The sequence below is a fragment of the Loxodonta africana genome, chromosome 9 (assembly GCF_030014295.1).
Source record: "Loxodonta africana isolate mLoxAfr1 chromosome 9, mLoxAfr1.hap2, whole genome shotgun sequence".
Taxonomy (NCBI): domain Eukaryota; kingdom Metazoa; phylum Chordata; class Mammalia; order Proboscidea; family Elephantidae; genus Loxodonta; species Loxodonta africana.
In genome coordinates, this window is record NC_087350.1 from 62,173,787 (window position 1) to 62,194,294 (window position 20,508).

Here is a 20,508-nt window from a genome sequence, read left to right on the forward strand (position 1 = left end):
GCTGCATTTAATCAGCACCCAGGAAGCAATAAGCACTGTGCGCAGAGGGCAAAGGTAGGACCTAAAATGGAGGAAGCCTTTAAATTCATTTGGTTAAACTCAAGAATGCTCAGAGATAATTGCAGAAACATATCGCTTATATGTTATATGTAAATATAGTTTATATGTCACATAACATGTATTATATACTATTTTAATGTTTATACCCTAGCCCAGGAGATAACTCGGTAGACTTTGGAAAGCCAGGAAACACAGAAGTATTCAATACCGACTGAGAGAGGCAGCCTCCTGCTACTGCAGTATGCTTTGGCTAAAACATAGAATTAAAAACTTGTAATACAAAATACAACCAACACTAGAATCAGCCAAAATGATTCAAAAGTTCAAATGAGCTGTTTCATGACATGACTGTTTATGGACTTTCTTGCTGTCTGGGAGGGTCATGTAAGCAGAGAATCCTAGAATGCCAGAGCCAGAGGGACCATACAGAAGATCTACCATTTTTTTATGCAAATAATGCACGCTTGCTGTATTCGTTTGCCCGTCACACCCTCCCCCAGCCCAGGTTATTTTTGTAAGTGCACTATGCTAATTTTTTTTTCTATTACAGCAATATGTAAAACAAAATTGGCATAGTGGCCAATTTTTCCTCAGATGAGGAAACTGAGGCCCACAGCAATGATAATAACTGTGCAGATGATCTCATTCATATTGAAAATCATTGGAAACTCCTTTATTAGTTAATAAAACTCAAGGTCTCCTAACTAGCTCCACAGTGCAAAAGAAATATATTTTCCATATTCAAATATAGAGGTGATTTCTGAAACACAAACATTGTTACAATGTAATAGGGCGTAAAACACCATTTTAAAATCACTTTACAATATTCCTGGACAGTAATATGTAATGGAAAGAACTTTGGAGTCAAGTGTGTAAACTCAACACTTCCCAGGTATATTAACTTAGTGAAGTAACAGTAGTTCTTTGAACCTCAGTTTCCTCATCTATCAAAACAGGGCACATTCACGCCTATCTCACATGAGAGTTGTGAGAATGTAATGAAATAAGGTTCATAAAGTATCTTGTGCAGCAAAATACTTAATAAAGGAGGACTCAGTGGTAGCTACAGGCTCTCTTTTTCCTCTGGAGTCCCTGGGTGGCACAAATATTAAGCACTGGACTATTAACCGAAAGGCTGATACTTCGAACCCACCCGGAGACACCTAGGAAGTAAGGCCTGGTAAACTGCTTCTGAAAGGTCACATGATTGAAAACCGTAAGGAGTACAGTTCTACTCTGCACACATGGGGTCGCCATGAGTCGGCATTGACTAACAACAGTATCACAAAACTATGTGCCACAACAAGCCCAGAGGTAATGCCAGCATGGGTGCCCAGTCCTTGCTTCTTCCCCACTCCCTCAAATGTTCTGTGTCCTGCGGATCTTCAATGCACGCTAACCAGCAACTGAACAGATGACTCAGACCTTGGAACCCATCCACAGCAGGCTGGAGAAAAGGGAGCAGTTTAAGTCTCCACAATTAAGTTGTTACTCCCCCCCGCCCCCTTTAAAGGCTTATAATGGGCACCTTTCAGCACTGAGAGGAAAACACTCAGAGGCCCTTCCCCCAAGATCCACCTTAGAAGACAGCACCACACACAGGACAGGGACAAAGTCCAAAAGTCACTCCCCCATAGGGTACCGGGGCTCACTGGGACAATGGCTCTACAGGCAGCTGGGCACGGCTGACTTCCACATAGGAGAAGCTGGACACATTAGTGCTCCCAGCACTGTCCCCACCTGCTGAGAACTAATCCTGGGTTATCTCTCTGCTGGCGCGGAGAAACCCGAAACCCTCTGGGCTTTTGAAGGGCTTTATCTCCTCTTTCCAGGAACTGGCTCAATCCCCTTGCTTTCTCCGAGGTACCACTGAGCAGCTGCTGCCCAGAGCCTGGCCAGCCCCTGGTGGTGTTTCCAGCCTCCTGAGTAGCGAAGCCAGAGGGGCTAAACTGCCCCCTCGCTACCGGGGCTTCAGTCTCACAATCAGAAAACCCGTTTTGGGAGCAAAGCAAAAATCACACTTCACTAACAAGTACTCTGTGTCGGGGGCAAGTGGTGGCGTAAACCGGGCATTTCTACTTTGGCCATAAATTGTATGCAGATGGGTCCCTTTCTTGGCAGAGAGCAAGGAGCGAGTGGGTGTTTCATGAGCTAACCCTGCTCCGCTGGGAGGGCTGTTCCTTTAATTCACCAACCGAAAAAGTGGGAAAGGATATCTGGAGGCGAGGCGTCCCATTACAGAGGAAGGAGCTCGCTATATAAGCCAGCCAAAGCTGGCTGCTCTGGCCACAGCCTGCCAACTGTCACAGGCTTCTCCGGCGCAGACATACACTCGCCTGCCTCTCGGCACAAAGACAGCGCTGTGCTTGTGGCCAGCCCGCTGCTCCTGACTTCCAGGTACTTTAACCCATGGAGCTGGTTCCCTCAAGGATCTAGGCTTTCCCCCTGGGAAAGGTAAGTCTGCTTCACCCCATCCCCAATGATCATTATGATACACTGTTGGTGTTCCTGGTACCAAATGCGCTGTAGCGTTGTAATTGTAAACCTGTTGCTTTATCTTCGCTGCTGGCAAAATGGAATTTATGTAGGATACACCTTGTTTGACTGTTTTCTTCTCGCCCCATCCAGTCTTGTACACATATATATATATATTTAGCTCTATAAATAGTTACACTTGGAAGGAACTTTTTGTAAAGTTTTTATCTCTGTGATTCTCCCTGCCTGGCTCATTCACCTGTGAATAGTTTTTGTTTGGGGTTTAGGTGAGCAGCGTTTGAAAGTGGAGTTTGCTCATGGCTTGACTCGGGTAGGGCAGAGGGGAGATTGACAGAGGAATATAGAGAGAATAACAAAAGTTTATATCTATACAGCCCATACTTACAGTTTACAAAGACTTTTGTATTCATCCTCACAATACCGACCCTGTGGGTCAGACCTGGAAGGGAACAAGGTTTGGGGGTCGATAGGAAGAAGGTGACTCCTAGGGTCAGATAAACAAGTATGGATGACAAGATGGGTGCGGTGGGCACCAGCTTCAGTTCTTCCTGTGGGTACCTCCTGGTTTACACGGCCCGGTGCGCTTGTGTGTCTGTAGTTCTTAGGGACAGCAGTATGCTGTTTCTCTCTCAAACTTCCTCCCCTCCTTACTCTCAGAGCAGAAAGCCCTGAGGACTAAGCTACCTTAGGGGTAGGGAGCTTTACAGGAACTGGTAGGCTGTAGAAAGAAAGTGCAAGTTCTCCTCTCCCTTCAGGGTTGTCCCAGGATTGAGAGCTCAGTTCTGAAGCCTGAGGAAGCCTAGATTCAAATCCTGCTTGCCCTTGTCTCTCTCTCTCTCTCTCTCTCTCTCTCACACACACACACACACACACACAGAGTACCCTGAGAAAAATGCAGGACCTCTCTGAACCTCGGTTCCCACTTCTCCAAAATGGGACAATAACTTGTAACATTGTTATGAGGAGAGATGAGGTAGAAAGAGATTGGCAGAGGGAGCGCTCAATGACTGGGAATTTAGATGGTCACGATCAGTGCTGAAACTTGCCATCACCCTGTAGGTTGTAAGGGGCACATCGCCAATGTTAAATTGTTTCCTGGGAGTGTCTCACTTCCCCAACCCCACCTTTTCATCTCTCATGGTCTGGGGATGTCTCACTAGGCTGGCAGGTCAGAGATTTGGCTCTTTGACAAGCAGGAGGTCATGTTGGCACAGGTCTGGAGAAAAGGTAACCGCCCAGGGCTGGCTATAAATGTCAGGTCCTGATTCCATAGCGTCAGGAGGTTTTGAGTTTGGGCATTTGCAGATTCTAAAGCTGTCAGCTAAAGTGTGATGCTGCCAGGGACTTTGGAAACGCTTTCTGTCCGGAGAGAGAGTGGGACTGGGAGGCCCACTTGAAGGAGAATGAATGCCTCTTTCTCAAGTTTTTGTGAACTTTTCCCCCTCTTTTTATGGAGCTTTACTGTATGTGCTTTAGACATAAAAACTGCTGCCCACCCCAACCAGTTTCCCACCTTGTCCTGAGATTCCGCAAGCCCAGTTCAGGACTGGCGAGAGGTTTATTCAGAGCAAATAAAGGAGTGGAAAGTTGCTGGCATCATGAGCATCCAGACTTTGCAGTAGGTGCGTGTTAGGGGGCCCTGGTCCTGTTCACTTCGGGGAGGTGACGGCCTTTGGGGCAAGAAAAGGGAGCATGATATGAATATTCTCAGGTTTGCCAGAACTGTGAATTGGATAAGAATTGAAAGCAGGTGTGTTGCCAAACTATTGTCATTTTAAAGTTTTTGTTTTTGGTTTTTTACCCCTCTCTGCTTTGGTTAATAAACCTAGCTTCTCTGTCTCATCTCCCACTAATAGTCCTCCACCTGGTTTGGAAGTTGCTAAGCTTCCAGCCTCGGACTTTGTCATCCATACAAAGTGAACAACAATCTATAATTCATAGGTTCTTTTTTTTTTTGTGACATAGCAAGGGCTCAATAGATGGAGGTTTTCACTGATTTTCCTCCTTAACAATTTATAGCACTTGCCTAAGATTAGGAAACCCTGGTGGCATAGTGGTTAAGTGCTATGGCTGCTAACCAAAAGGTCAGCAGTTTGAATCCACCAGGCACCCCTTGGAAACTCTATGGGGCAGTTCTATTCTGTCTATAGGGTTGCTATGAGGTGGAATTGACTCTATGGCAATAGGTTTGATTTTTGTTTTGTTTTGTTTTTTGCCCAAGATTAACCTTCTAAAATAATGGTTTCAAGCTTGTTTGTAGCAGAAGAAATATTCACTGAGCAAAAGTTACGGCAAAACCATCATCTACAAAACGGGTATAGCTGGGGCTGCTTTGGTTAAAGTGGAGCAGGTCAGGCCAAAACTCACCCCATTGTCGTCATCTCTTGGGACATTTCCCAGAAACCTGATGGACACAAATCACGGTTTAAAATCACAAAGCAGGGCAATGAGTCTTCAGATTGCAATTCTACACCTTGACAAGAATTTTTGCCCCTCGAGGTCATTTTTTTTTTTTTTAGGTCCCCACCTTCAAAGGGAGTAAGGGTAATTTCCCAACTAATACAGTAGACATGAATCTGTGTGGAAAATTTAAAGCACTTAACAAAGTATGAATGTTCCTTCAAATAAACAAAATTTTAATTATAACAGTAGTCAAAATGTATGGAGAATTTACTCTCTATACCATAGGCCTTTGCGTGTGTCTCACTAAGTGTCAACAACATGTGAGAAATGGGTTACACCTATTCCTCAAAAAGATGGCTTGAAGATCAGAGATTTGAGAAACTTGTCCAACGTCATAGAACTCGGGGCAATGGAATCAGTTTCTAGACCCAAATCCCCATAATCACCAGGTCAGAAACACATTCTGCCGTGTCCTTCTGAATGCTTCGGCTTCTTGCATGCCGTTTGAAGGAAAACACCTCCTTTCTTACTAAATCTGTCCTTCCAGCCAGACTGTGGCCACCCATAAATACAGCAGTAGCGTGATCATATAACTGGAATGGAATTTGGAAAAAGAATTCAAGCTGACAGAATGAAAAACATATCCCTTAATCCTACCCTTTCTAATGCTTACAGTGAACTAAGAACACCTATTCTCCCCTCCCCTTGGATTTCTGTAAATACACAGCCATTTGTCTTACAGGGAAAATATTTACTTGGCCTAGTACCCAAGCCCCTCCATACTGAAGCCACTTCAGTTTGAAAAGTAGAAAGTAAATAACTAAATAACAAACACTTAGCTTGCTCTAAATACATAATTCCTTTGTGACTACAAAACACCCCCAGCCACAGTTATCGTTACTATTGAGAGCACTTCTCACATATGACAGGAGGCCTTTGGTTTCTTTGCCTATGGTTTCACATCAATTCTCACTATAATTATAGCTCCATTTTATTGATAGTGAAACTGAGGCCCAAAAGGTTAAGTGACTTATCCAAGTTTTTTCCATGAGTGAGGTGCAGAGTTGGCTTTGAACTCAAACTTTCTGACTAAAACCCTCCTGCTCATTCTTACCAACTGACCTCATGTAAAACCTCATGGTTGCGGTGGGGAGGCTGGCCAAGATGGCGGAGAAGCCCCTGACTGGCATTGATGTCTATTGATTTTACAGACTAGCCCTACAGGTATCATTTTCCATCATGTTCAGAAAAGGTCAGCTCATGATGGTGCAAGTCTCTGCCTAGAAGCAGAGAAGTTCCAATTTCAGCCCCAGGAGATGGAAGTATGAGACTAGAGGTAGCAGTCAGGTCATTACTGATGATTTTTATCCCAGAAAAGCAAGCACACACTTTGGTGTGTTCCAAAGGTTACTCATGGAAGCTCTGATTGGGAAAGCAGGGCTGGACCTGCACCCTCTCTGAGAGCAAGCTGAGCCAAGGAACTGAGCATCTGGCTTTAAAAGGGCTGATTGGAAGATAAAGTGCAATCAGCCTGCTTCAGCCTCAGGGCAGGGAATCCTAGGACAAATGGGAAATGGTTGCTGGCTCCCAGCCAAAAGTTCAGCCAAAGCTTCAGAGATGAGAATATGGTTCAATTACCTCTCACTTTGAGAAGATCACCCGGAATCCCCTTGAACCTAATCCCAAGCCAGTTTGAACACCTTCAACTTGTGGAAAATATTAGATGAAAAAGCTGCCTTCCAAGAAGGAAAACCCCCCTCAAAGGGTGGTGAAGCTAACCTCCCACAAACTCTGGGGCATAATTCTATCCAGTGCAAAAGACACTGATGGCCTTACCTACCATAAAGGGGCCAGATGGTCCTTGTGGCTTCTTTGTAGAGGAGAAATGTCTACCAAATCTACTTGATCATAACCCTGGTGATCAGACTTTTATTCAGTTGTGCCCTTGAGCTAAGCAATATTTTTTTATGTTTCCTTTTCTCTGTCTCACATTTCCAGCCTCTCTTTAACTTTGCAACAACCTAGCATCCAATTCTATCATTGTTCCATTTGACTCTCCATAATGGTATTAAAGAAAAATGCCCAGGTTCAAAGTAGAGCACAAATGGAAAACCCCTTCCATGTGTATTTCTGGTCCTCTTATTAGTGTAAATAAATAATAAAAAAAATTCTTTTCATGCCAAGCTTTCTCAGATACTTCAAAGTTTCTAAAGTTCATAGACAATTATGCAGCCACGGTAATTCCAATGGCTTTGGTTGGCCTTTTAGCCCTACCTAAACACCCTAGGCCAAGAGCTAGAGAGAGTTCATGGGCACTCCAAGTAGAGCCTTGCTTCCTCTTACCCTAGAGGAGATGAGTTGACTGCTGATAGCTTTTGTATGAATATGTCCAAAAAGTTCTTTTAGGAGGGACCTAGGGAATAATGGGAATCCTGGTGGCATAGTGGTTAAGAGCTATATGGCTGCTAACCAAAAGACTGACAGTTTGAATCCACCAGGTGCTTCTTGGAAACGCTATGGGGCAGTTCAGCTCTGTCCTATAGGGTTGCTGTGAGTTGGAATCTATGGCAACGGGGTAGGGGAAAATAGCTAACATTTACAGAGCACTCTACAGGCATTGTGCCATTTAATTGTTGACCATTTAAGTATAATTAGCTCCACTTCACATATGGTGAGCCTGGGCCTGAAAAAGTTTAAGTAGCTTATCCAACACCACACAGACAGTGACTGATGGAGGCAGAACTCAAATCCAACTCCAAGTCCCAAGAAAGTGGTCATAGCCATTAGAGTAAACAAGTCATGCTCAGCACCATAATTATTCTGTTCGTCTCTGAGAAGAGACAGACAGACGGCAAAGCTAAGAAATAGCCAACAGATTATCTTTTGAACCTTGATTTTCTTTTCAGCAAAGCAGCCATTTTTGCTATCTCCAACTTGCTCTTTCAGGTTGCACCTTCCAGCAGAAACTGTAGTTATATAATTAGTATATGATTACAAACCACATGAGGGCAACACATTATCCCCACCACCCACATCCTTCCTAACAGCCTGAGAGCTGAAGCAGAGACACTAAATAAGCAAGTGCTGCCTGAGTGATGACTTGCTTGCCCTGCAGGCTCGGTTAAATCCCCCTCCTCTGGGCCCCCACAGGGCTCTATGCCTCCCCTACTGCGCCATGATTGCCTTCCCAGCCCCAGCAGGCTGCATGCCAAGAGCATCAGTGAGGACAGGAGCTACGTCTACCAAACCCTCCTTTCCCCAAAGCCTAGCAACCTGCTGGAGGTATCAGTAAGTTATTGTGGGAGAAACTCTCCCCTGTCCCGAAGGAAACAGATCAATAACACAATACTACTTTGCTTTTGAACGATGTTATATGATTTATGAAGCATTTTCACATTCAGGATACATTTTTAACAAAGTAGGGTACACATAAATTTATAAATATATAACATTACAAAATAACTTTTCTGTGCATCACCCTCAGATTCTCCCAGGACCTGTATATTATTTTTCAGCTTCAGTTTCCCCATATGTGAAGTGGGGCCAATTATACTTAAATGACCAATGATTAAATAGCATAATACCTGTAGAGTGCTCGGTAAATGTTAGCTGTTATGATTATCACCTAGGTCCCTTCTAAAACTGAGTTCTGGAAAGGTTAAGTTACTTGCACAAGGTAGAAAGTGGGTGGCTAAATCCCCAGACTGCTTCTTCCACTGCGTCACACATCACTCAAGTATTGTTCCCATGTTCCAGATGAGGAAAGAGGCTAGAGGCAGCAGGCTACTTTCTTGAGGAGATTTTACATTTTAGAGGGCAGTGAAGTAGAGAGGGCAATGTTCCACACAATGAGTCAATTCCTAACTGTAGACTGTAGGCAAGGGGATATATTAGAGGAATGTGTGTTCAAATCTCATCAACCAAGGGATGTGTTCAGAGATAAAACCATATCTGGTAGGTATTAAAAAAAAAAAAAAAGGTAACAGGTACTGAATATTGAGTATAAGTTACTTTATATTTGTTCAAAGTGCTAAGCTTATAGATGCAACACAGGAAGGCCCTGGATAATAACATATCACTTGACCTGCAGTAGTGACACTCCACAGCCAGAACAAAGGGCGCCCAGAGCTCCACTGGACCTCCCTCCTTTCCCACCGGCCAGAGAGCTTTGGGAAAACGGCATCCAATGTAGGCACTGAAACACAAAATAATAACAATTTTTAAAAAGGCAAAGGCACAAGTAAATCCAGAGAAGGAAGCCATGACTTTCCACCCAGAGAAGAGAGAGTCCGGGGGAGGCAAATTCCTAAAAAGTTTTAGTGCAGTCAAGGGAGCCCATCTTCTGGGGAGTTCTGGAAGCCAGAAACAGACTCAGCATGGATCAAATGCATCTTTAAAACTGCTCTTAAGGGAAGTTGCCAGTTCTCTGAAGACTTACTCCCTGGGTTCCTGAGATGGTTAAAGAGAGGTACCTCGATACAGAGATGTCACAGAAGAGTGCTCTAACTTGTAGATTGGTTACTTAAAGAAAAATCTCCCTAAAACCCATAGAATGTTGGGACTAAATGTCTCAGAGGTAGCCTCTAAGCTAGGGGCTTGCAGACTGGATTTGAAAATGCTCCTCAGAGGTGATTTGCGTGCTGTCATGGAAAGATGGTTCTTCTTCCCAGTCTGTCTTAGTCTGGAAGCTCAGCTGAAACCTGTCCTCCATGGGTGACCCTGCTGGTATCTGAATACCGGTGGCATAGCTTCCAGCATCACAGCAACACGCAAGCCCCCACAGTACGACAAACTGACAGACACACGGTATTTTCAATCGCATCATATGCATGTGAAAGCTGGACAATGAATAAGGAAGACCAAAGAAGAATTCAGGCCTTTGAATTGTGGTGTTGGCAAAGAATATTGAATATACCATGGACTGCCAAAAGAACGAACAAATCTGTCTTAGAAGTACAACCAGAATGCTCCTTAGAAGCAAGGATGGCGAGACTGCGTCTTACATACTTTGGACATGTTGTCAGGAGGGATCAGTCCCTGGAGAAGGGCATCATGCTTGGCAGAGTACAGAGTCAGCGGAGAAGAGGAAGACTTTCAACGAGGTGGATTGACACAGTGGCTGCAACAATGAGCTCAAGCATAACAACGACTGTAAGGATGGTGCAGGACCAGGCAGTGTTTCATTCTGTTGTGCATGAGGTCGCTGTGAGTCGGAACCCACTCGATGGCACTAACAACAACAACATGGGGAGATGGGAAGGCTAAGCAGGGGCTCCACTCAAATTTATTTCTACTAAAGCCCCTCCACTTTTATCTTTTATATACAGTGGCTTCCTCATGAAATTTCATTTGATGAAAGGTATCTGAAAAAAAAAATTTTTTGTAAATTGCTGACCTAGTTTAACTCCCCTCGTTTTAAAGATGATGTAACTGAGACAGAGAGAAGGGAAGGATCCTGCTAAGATCTCATGCCAGTTGGCAATAGGGTCAGGGCTAAATCCTAGGTCTTCTGACTCTTGCCCTTGGAAGCCAGGGACAATATAAAATGCTTCAGAACTAATATATTCTTTTAGAAAAGAAAAATGAACATAGTCTTATTCTCTGAACAGCCTTGACGCACATGGATGAAGCAAGAAGTCCTCTGTATTAGTAATCTATGCTATATACAAATTATCACAAAATTAATGACTTAAAACAACACATATTTATTATCTTGTAGTTTCTGTGGGTCAGAAATTTGGGCATAGCTGAGCAGAGTTTTCTCCATCATGGTCTCTCAAGAGGCTGCAATCACAGTGTTGGCCTGCGGTGGGGTCTCATCTGAAGACTGGACTTGGGAATATTTGCTTCCAAGCCCATTTACATGGCTATTGGCTGGATTCAGTTCCTTGAGGTTTATTGGACTAAGGACCTCAGTTCTTTGATGGCTGTTTGCCAGAGGCCACCTTAGTTCCTTGCCAGGTGGGCCTCTCCATTGTAGCTGCTTGCCAGTAAAGGAGATCACCTGCAAGCAAGACAGACATCACAGTCTTGTTCAGCCTAATCATAGAAGTGGCATCCAGTCACCTTTGCCATGTTCCATTGGTTAGAAGCCAGCCACCAAATCAGCCCGTACTCAAGAAAAGAGGGTTACACGAGGGTATGTATCCCAGGAGGTGGTATCATTGGGGACCATCTTAGAGTCTGTCTGCCAGCCCTCCAATATCCCTTATTCTTGGCAAATTCTTATCAATGACAAGTTCACCCAACCCAGCTGCGTTTCTGGTTAATGAGCAATTAATAATTATGGCAGCCATTGGGTGGGCAGTGTTGTTTAAGCTTCTCATCCATTTTATCTGTTTTGCAACAGATATCATAGTTCATTGGGGAGACACAATTCCTCTTAAATATCACTTCAGGTAAGGATCTTTCAAGTCAAGGACCTCAGATGTATTTTATTCAAAGATAAGACATTCAAAGTGATCAAAACTGAAACTCGGCATTGCCCTTCTCCTTAATCTATTCCTCTCTTAGCAGATGTAATGAAGACTAAAGGAGTAATTCCAGACTCCTTTTCCCTTACCACCCTATACACCGAATCTTGTAGCCTCTACTGCCTTGATAAGTAAATCAGTTCACTGCCTCCCACCCCACTCATCATCACCTAGCTCAGGCCTTGGTATCTCACGGATGGATCAGCGCAACAGCTTCTCTATCAGTTCCAATCTCATCAGCCTCCCCCTTCAATCCTTCCAAACAGTTCTCTTTTGCCTACAAGAAAAATTCAAACCCCCAGCCTGGTGTTCGAGGTTTTCCATGATCTAGCTCCTGCTCTCCAAACAGACTCTGTACTTCAGGTGTAAGTTATGCTCTCCACACCAATGATTTCATGCTTTTTCTACTTTTAGATATACCATTTCCTTTTGCCTACATCCCCCTTCCCTGTGCTTTTCACCTACTCACATTCTGCTTTCAACATCCAGTTCAGGCACCACTTCCTCCAGGTAGATAAGATGCCCCTTTGCTGTCATTCTATCCCACCCCATCTTTTTCTCTATTGTCATCCTTATCATTCTGGAAGAAAAATTGTATCTGGTTTATCAGGACCCAAAGCCAAGCACAACCAGAATGAAATTGATCTTCAACGACTAACAAGAATCCTTTTTGGGTTCCCAGATTTGGACTGACTTACCATCTTTTGTTCAGGAAACCCTGAGCTTGAAGTTGCTTTCATGCGTTACCCTCTAGGTTCACAACTGTGCAGAGTGATGTCATAACATGTGGCAGGCAGGAGCCAGCTCAGCTCTGGGATGGGAAACCATCTCAGGACACGGACTTCAAGGAATGCCCTTGCTTTCTGAGGTGGCCCCAGGATCAAAGCATGCATGGCTTGGGATTTTGAAAAACCAGTACCAAGGACAGAGGAGGTCTGTTTAGGGATTTGAGACTGAGTCACCAGAGACAGCTGAAAATCTGGAGCTCATAACAAGGGATCAGTCCATATCTAGTGGGAGGAAGGAAAGGGCTTGAGGAAGGGACGGAGACAAAGGGCTTTTCTATCTCAGGGCAGGGAGGAATTTCTAGCCCAGAAGAAAGATTGAATAATGGTTAAGAGCATGGCTTTGGCATCAGAGTTCTGGGTTCAGGAAATATTTACTCTCTATATGATCTTGGAGGAGCCCTGGTAGTGCAGTGGTTAAACCACTCAGCTGCTAACCAAAAGGTTGATGGTTTGAACCCACCAGTCGATCCATGGGAGAAAGATGTGGCAGTCTGCTTCTGTAAATATTACAGCCTTGGAAACCCTATGGGGGAGTTCCACCCTGTCCTATAGGGTTGCTCTGAGTCAGAATCAGCTTGGCAGCAATGGATTCTGGTTTGGTTTATATGATCTTGGCCAAGTTACTTAACTTCTCTAACTTTCATTTTCCTCATCTCTATAAGGGCAAAATAATGATAGCAACTACTTCATAAGGTTGTAAGCATGATTAAATGACACAGTGCAGATACAGTGCTTGGCACAGAAACTGGCACTCAATGTCACCGTTTCATTGTCTTTATTGTTGTTAGCTGTTGCTGAAATGGTTCTTGGTAATAAGACCCCGCTAGACAAGCAATTCCCCCAAACCGTATCCTGTGGAACATCGTTCTCATGAGATCCACCTAAAAAGGGGTCCATGGTCAAATAGTATGGAGATCACTTGACACTGTGTTCTATTCTTGGAAATTCAGACCTCATACATCCATTAAACACATAGTTCCAAGGGTGGAGACACAACAGCAAACAAGACAAGCAAGGTTCTTTCACTAAAGGAACTTACATTTTAGTGGGAGAAGGTGAACAATAAAAAGCAACCAAATAAAGTTATAATTTAATTTCAGGTAGTAACGGTAACTAAGAAGAGATACAAAGCAGGATAAGGGAATGGAAAATGACTGGTGGCGGGAGCAGTGCCCTTTTAGATTGAGTAGGACATGGAAATGATGTTTGAGCAGAAATCTGAATGAAATGATGGGCTGAGTTCTGTGCATAGTAGAAAGAGTTTGGATTTTATTCTCAATGTGATTAGAAACCAATGGAAGCTTTGGGGCAGAAGAATGCATAATCTGAGAAATCCTGTAGCAACCCTTGTGTTGACCTTTGTTGACCCCAGTATCCCCAAGTTTATTTGAACACAAGTACCCTTCTCCACCTGACACCTACCTAACAACATCTTAGAATACAGTCTGGGAAATTCTGCCCTGGATCACAAGGCTTTGTAGATTTTAAAGGAACTGTGAATTTTTCTTTCACTCACCTAAATCTACAGTAAACAGCTAAACAGACCTCATGGGCCAAAACAGGCATGCCCAGAGCAGGAAGGTCTAGCTCTAGAGGTGGAGATAAGCAGCGTGTCTAATTAGCAACCTTTTTTGGCTAAGATCATCAATGAGCACAGCCAGGCCTCATCAGACCCTGAAACCCCATCTTGAGCCATAGGACATTTGCCGACATCTGCCCAGAAGCTAATAAGCTTTTGCCAACAGCACACCTTGGCTTAAGCTTTCTCCAAAGGGGAAATGTGTAAAACTTGAGATTCAGCCAGAGGCTCTGGGGGACAGAGGTCAAAATATTTCAGTGCTTACACGTGGACAGCCACCAGAGAGCTGCTGAAGATCTAGGAAAAGGAACATGAAGGTAACTACTTAGGCACTGCTCTTTACTGAGTGCCGCCCATTTACGTTTTCACCTAATATGAACTGAAGGAAGTTGCTTTAAGGAGTCAGCCCACTGTAGTTGTTGAGAGCATACACATTAGAGACACAAACCAGAGTCCAAAAGCTGACTCTGCTTATTAACCAAGTCACTGAGCCTCTCTAAGTCTCAATTTAATTCCTAAATAGGTGTAATAATACCTGCCTCACCAGGTTGTCATAACAAATGACAGGATAAATGATAACATGTATAAAAAACATCTAGCATAAGGCTTGGCACAAACAGGTATAGAGTAGGTGCTCAACAAAATGTTAATTACCTTCTCATCCAATTCAACCTGTGTTTGGTTTTATAATACTAGCTGCCATTTATTGAGCAACTACTATATTTCAGCAAGAGTCAGCAAATGAGGGCCTGTAGGCTACCAGCCTGTTTTTGTAAATAAAGTTTTATTGAAACACAGCCATGTTCATTCATTTATGTATTGTCCAGGCTACTTTCACTACAGTGGTAAAGTTGAGTAGCTGTGACAGTAATTGGCCCACAAAGCCTAGAATATTTACTGGCTGGTCTTTAAAGAAAAACATTTGCTGAGCCCTGCCAGTCAGTGTGCTAAGTTTATATACATAATTTCTAATCTTCACCACAACCTAGCAAGGTGGATGGTATTATATACGTATAAAGATTGAAGCAGAAATAAAGGTTCATCTAGGTTCAATAACTGGTGATTTTCACCACCTCAAATAATGCCAAATGCTATACCTGAAGGAAGCTTAGAAGAATGATTTTTAAAAAGTTGTTCAATTGTGTGATTCATTCTCTGCTTGCCCCCGCCTACCTCTGGCTTTATCTCTCTCTGCCTAATTTCTTGATTTTGATTTTTCTGACATATACTGATTTAAACGATTCTGCCTAGAAGGGATTTCCCTCTCTTTCCTTATTTATTTGTTCATGTAAGTCCATGTTTCCAGAAATAAGGATTGTAATCTCTAGCTCCTCTGAAATGCTCTCATACCTTGACTAATTTCTTGGAACCCATACTCTTTTTAGATAATACATAGCGTGAGACCCAATTTTCCAGAAGGAATATTTTTCAGGCCCCCTCTCTGCTACGTCTCACTTTGTCTTCCTCTCACTCACTCATCTTCTCTCCAGCCCAGCCTGGAGGAGTGGAGGCTGTTCTCTGCGAGCTTTGAAGGCTTCCCTGAGATACAATAGTATTTTGGCACATTTTGCTTTACGTTCTGCCATGTGTTCAAAACTGGAAATAAAATAGTCACGTGCAGCCTAATTCCCCAACACCACCCTACCAAGTTGTCCCTTTTCAGGAATTCATCAACTATATGTCAAAGATGGTAGATCCCCCTTTGACTTTTTATTACAGAAATATTAATTCTTTAAACTGAACAATGAACCTTGCTGCAAAAGAGAACTTGATGTAGCAGAAAGAGCATTTGGAAATAGAAGACAAGGTTCTTAATTCTCATTCATTTTACTACTAACTGGTCAATTTTTTTGAGCTTATCATGGCTTCAATTCTCTTAATAGTAAAATAGAAACAACGCTCCCTAACTCATAAAGTTAGTGTCACAATTAATTGGCATGTATAGAGTGCCAGGCCCAGGATAAGTGTTCAATTATTTTTCTTGTTCTTAGTTTAAATTGCTCAAGAACCTCCATCCTAGAGCTTCACACATATCAGACATGTTATCATTAGGTACATCATTACTCCCATCTAGTACATACAATAGTCCCGAGGTAGCAGAAACGGTTTGTGCTCAACTGCTAAACTAAAGGTTGGCAGTTCAAACCCACCCAGCGACACCATGGAAGCTAGGCCTGGAAATCTGCTCCCATTAAGATTATAGCCAAGAAAACCCTATGGAGTAGTTCTACTTTGTAACACCTGGGGTCGCGATGAATCAGAATCAGCTCAACAACACAAACAGCATATAAGGAAAAGAAAGGAGAAAGGGCCAAGGATTTGTTCTGCATCAGCACCTCCACCATTCTGTGCCGTCAAACCCAGTCCCGTGGCATGCTCCAAACACAAAATAATCAAGCGAATTTGAGAAACGCTGTAAAATCTCCTCTTCCCGGAGAGTCCCAATAAACACGAACACAATAAAGACCTTGGAAAATTCTGAAGGAAAGAAAGTTGTGTAACTCGTTTGGTTTAAAATAGCATTTTCCAAATGTGTTTAATTAGGAAATCTTTTTCCCTGCATTAATACCTATCGGTATGTTACAGATTACACTTTAGGAAATGCACTTAAAGTTACACAGCCAAGTTGAACCCAAGTCAAGGGCTAAAAATATCTCTATTTTTCAGGCTCGTGTGCAGCTTTTCTCTGTATGTCATAAAGATCTTTTGTTGCCAATTCTGGATCCCAACCATTGTGTCCTTTTGAAGTTCAGTCCTTTTAACTTAGTCATGCAAACCACCCCATGGCATCATTAAAGGATGGAAGCAAAGCTGGTGTGGTCAAGTATGGGTTCTCTGACTTGTGAGCAAGTCAGCCTGAATTAAATTCCTGCTCCCTCTTTCTAACTGTGTGACCGTGAGCTGTGTGGGCCTCAGTTTCCTCATCCATAAACTGGGGAGAATAAAAGTAGCTACTTCAGAGGTCTTGGAGAGAATTCAATGAAATAATCTACATAAAACACATAAAGCAATGCCTGGCACTGACGTGTTAAATTAATGGTAGTTATTGTAGTGTTTAAATGGCCCCATTTTGAAAAAGAGAAAGTAGACAATGAAAGTATGTTGGTCTTGCCTGGGATCACACAAATTAATTACTGGAGTAGTTTTAATATTCCCTGAGAGTCCAGTTTCCTGTTTACAGCCTCAGAGGCATACTTGCATTTCAGGAGGTCTTTTCTATCAAAGGAGCCCTGGTGGCGCAGTGGTTAAAAGCTTGGCTGCTAACCAAAAGTTCGGCAGTTCAGATCCACCAGCCACTCCTTGGAAACCCTACGGCGTAGTTCTACTCTGTCCTATAGGGTCACTATGAGTCGGAATCAACTCGACGGCAACGGGTTTGGTTTTTTTTTTTTTTTTTTTTTTTCTTATTGAAAGATGTTGACTGTTATTGAACTTGATTCATATAAGCTTTTATAATTGTCAGCAACTCTGTCTGGCACCCTCTGACACAGATCTCAGTCAAGCAGAATTCCACTCATTTAAATATCAAAACTAACTCAGCACATTAGGGCTGGAAAAGATTTCCAAACCTATCTAATCCTGCTGTGTCAAAAATTTGGCACACATATCAACATTCCCTCACTTCTGTATCCATGGCAGACATTCCTAAGCCATCACAGCATTTTCTCCCCTTGAGTTCAAACACGGCCCCAGAATCTTTCTCAAAGCAGGTCGACTGCCATTCCAACTAATTAAAGTTGACATTGAAGCTGAGACTTAACTGCCATCCCAAAACAATTCAACCTCCGATTCAGTGCTTAAACCATCTCTTGAATAGTACTGGCTCTTTTTGAACATGTTGATAAGGCCGCTATGAGTACAAATTGACTCGACAGCAATGGGTTTGGTTTTTTATTTTTTGGTTTAGTGTCATAGAGCTCCCTAATAGGAAAGACAAGGAGGAAAAGGAGGGAAAAAAAGAGAATGGGTACTAACGTGTGGGCACCATTTATTATTAATATGCCATTAATATATCCATTACCCCATTCACTCTCTCCAACTATGCTGGAGAGGTCCCCATTTTATGGTTAAAGAAGCCACAGTTCAGAAAAGTTATAGGACTTGTCCAAGGTGTCCCAGCAGGTAAGCAAAATTTGATCTCAGGTCCTTCTGACTTTAAAGGCTGTGTGTTTTCTCTCTCCCTCCTTGAGAAGTCAAAATCTTTCAAGATTAAATCCCTGTCATTGAGTGGCTAATAACAGTTTTCACAAAGACCACATGTCACAGAGCCTCTTTCAGAAATTATTTGGGGTAGAGTTGTGAGCCATCCTATCATTTACTTGTGCATAGATAAATCTCTTTAATTTCTTGATCTTGGCTCAAGAGATCAAGAACCCATTTTCCAATATTTGTGACAGAACCAACTGGATTTCTTAAAATTTTGGATGAAGGCCAAAGTATAGGAGGTCATTGCTCCGTTGGGAAATGAATTCAAATCTATTTTTGAAAGAATTTTCCAGGAATCTATATTGTGGCCACTTGGTCAGCCCCATTTTTTATTTTCATTTCTTTCTGTCTTAGGCAAGAAATAGAAGAGAGAAAGCAAGTGTTCTGCTAAAGTTTTAGTTCAAAAATTGAAACCAGACCATGCCAGGGCAGTCTGTGGTCTGAATGTATCAATGGATCTGGTTATATTTCACCCAAGCTTTTCTTAGGTATACTAAACCACAATTATGAATCTCGTTATTGTGTCTAGATGGAAATATTTTATGGATTACGGTTTGTGGATTTAATTTGGTTGGTAATGAAACTGCTGTTGGGAGAGGGAGCAAGGGGCCACAAAGCACCACAATTTCTTATGCCAAACAACTGAAGAAATAAACACTCAGCATTTGGTTTTTTGTACTTACTATCAGCCATTTGACTTAGGTCTAAAGCGAAAGCCAAAATTAAGTTCCACAGAAATATTGCTGAATTAACAATGGATCACAGGTTGCTAGAAGTGAAGAGACCTTAGAATTGGAGGCCACACAGAATTTCTTATTTTACAGGAGAAACTGAAGATGGAAGAATGGTTGTGACTTGCCCAATGTCAGACAATGGATAGTTGGCAGAACTGGGTCTCAGAGTTCATCAGTTTGTTGCACTTTCTACTACATGGCCCCACGAAAGCCTCAAATCTCCAGGAACTTGAAACTAAGTAATAAAAGGTCAAAATTAAAAGGGAGAAAGGGTGAGCTAAATATAACAAACAACAAATACTGCAGCGAAATTGTAGGGGTTACAGGCTAATAACCCCAATTTATTACCAAAGCTAGGCTTTTGTGCTAAGTATATTACAGGCCTGGCCAAGTCTACCTTCTGCCAGAGGTCCAGTAGAGTTTACTTTGGTCATGCAGAAGAGTCATCTCAAAACAAACAGCACTAGGCTCTCAAGAGCCCTTTGGGTATTGACTAGAAGCTCTTTGTGGGAAGAGCTTGGTCAGTTTTGTACCACCAATATTTAGCATAGTAAGAACTCATGAATCGCTGGTAAGAGGAAGAAAATGAACTAATTACAGGGGTGAGGCTGGGATGAATTCCTTGATACATTTTGCCTTAGAAGAGATCACAGGAGAACTAATTGCATTAGGGTCTCAGGAAAATAAGAGTATTTGTTCACTCATTAATTCTACAGATAATGAATATCTGCAATATGTAGTTCAAATCAAAAATACGGTTTTATTTTATTCAACATAAATGTGTCTACTACATTCGAAGCACGGTGCTTAGTGTTAGGTATTCAGAGATGAATGACTCAGGCATAGTCTTTGCCCCCTTGGAGCTTAGAGTCTAGTAAGATAACCTGAGTATAAGCTAAAAAAATTGCTAATTTCCCTAAAAGAGGGAGGTATACATACGTAATAAAGCCACCCGAAATCATTTTTTCAATTATATGATGGAAATAATATCAGATCAAGCACTCAGAGAATTCAGAAGAAGGAAAGATCAATTTTGGCTGAAGTTATTAGAGAAAACCTCCAATAATCGTTTTGTTCTGTATGAGACACGTCTTGAAGGACAGATAGATTTGTCCATTCAGAGATGGCACAAGGACTGTCTAGGAGCCTTTGAGGCAGCTGGCATCCTCTCTGAATGGTAATTGAGACATGACAACATCTCGAAGGTTCCTGCCAGGTTTCTTCCTCTCCACAGCACACACAGGCTGTCTAGCACCTTACGGCCTTAATTCCAGAGGATTAATAGGATTCCCTTTTGAGCCAGGTGTTGGGAAATTGTAGACAGAGCTTGGGCCTGGTCTTAAACCATAACTTCTTTCCTTGGCCCTTCAGCATAAAAGGTTATATAATATATAAGATGGTGGTTCAGAGTGTTGACCTTGGACTCAAATGCTCTTAAGTTCAAATCCTGGCTACACAATTTAATAGCTGTCTGAACTTGCACAAGATACTTAATTATTCTATGCCTCTGTCTTTTCATCTGCAAGATGAGTATAAAGATAATTCCTTCTATCATTCTGTGGGAATTTGAAATTGGAGATGTAAAATGCTTAGCACAGGCTCTGGCACAATAATCACTCAATAAATGGTAGGTATTGAAATCTTTATCATTACTGTTGTTGCTGTTGTTGTCATCATTATTATTAGTTCAACTTCTCCCTAATCTTCCACAGCCTCTTCATATTTAGTGGTTTTAAGCCCTTTGTTCTCCAGGAAGCCCTCTGTGAACT

At 42.5% G+C, this 20,508-nt stretch overlaps 1 protein-coding gene across 2 annotated transcripts in view; it reads left to right on the top strand.

The window, feature by feature from the left end:
* Window positions 1-2,337: 2,337 nt before the first annotated feature.
* Window positions 2,338-20,508, top strand: part of TNC (tenascin C) — a 99,219-nt gene continuing 81,048 nt past the window's right edge. Inside the window, exon 1 of one of the 2 annotated variants that reach the window (XM_064291558.1) lies at window positions 2,338-2,514. The gene's annotated coding sequence lies outside the window, so the exon portion shown is untranslated. The remainder of the gene's footprint in view (window positions 2,515-20,508) is intronic. The other variant, XM_010587700.3, reaches the window with a different exon arrangement.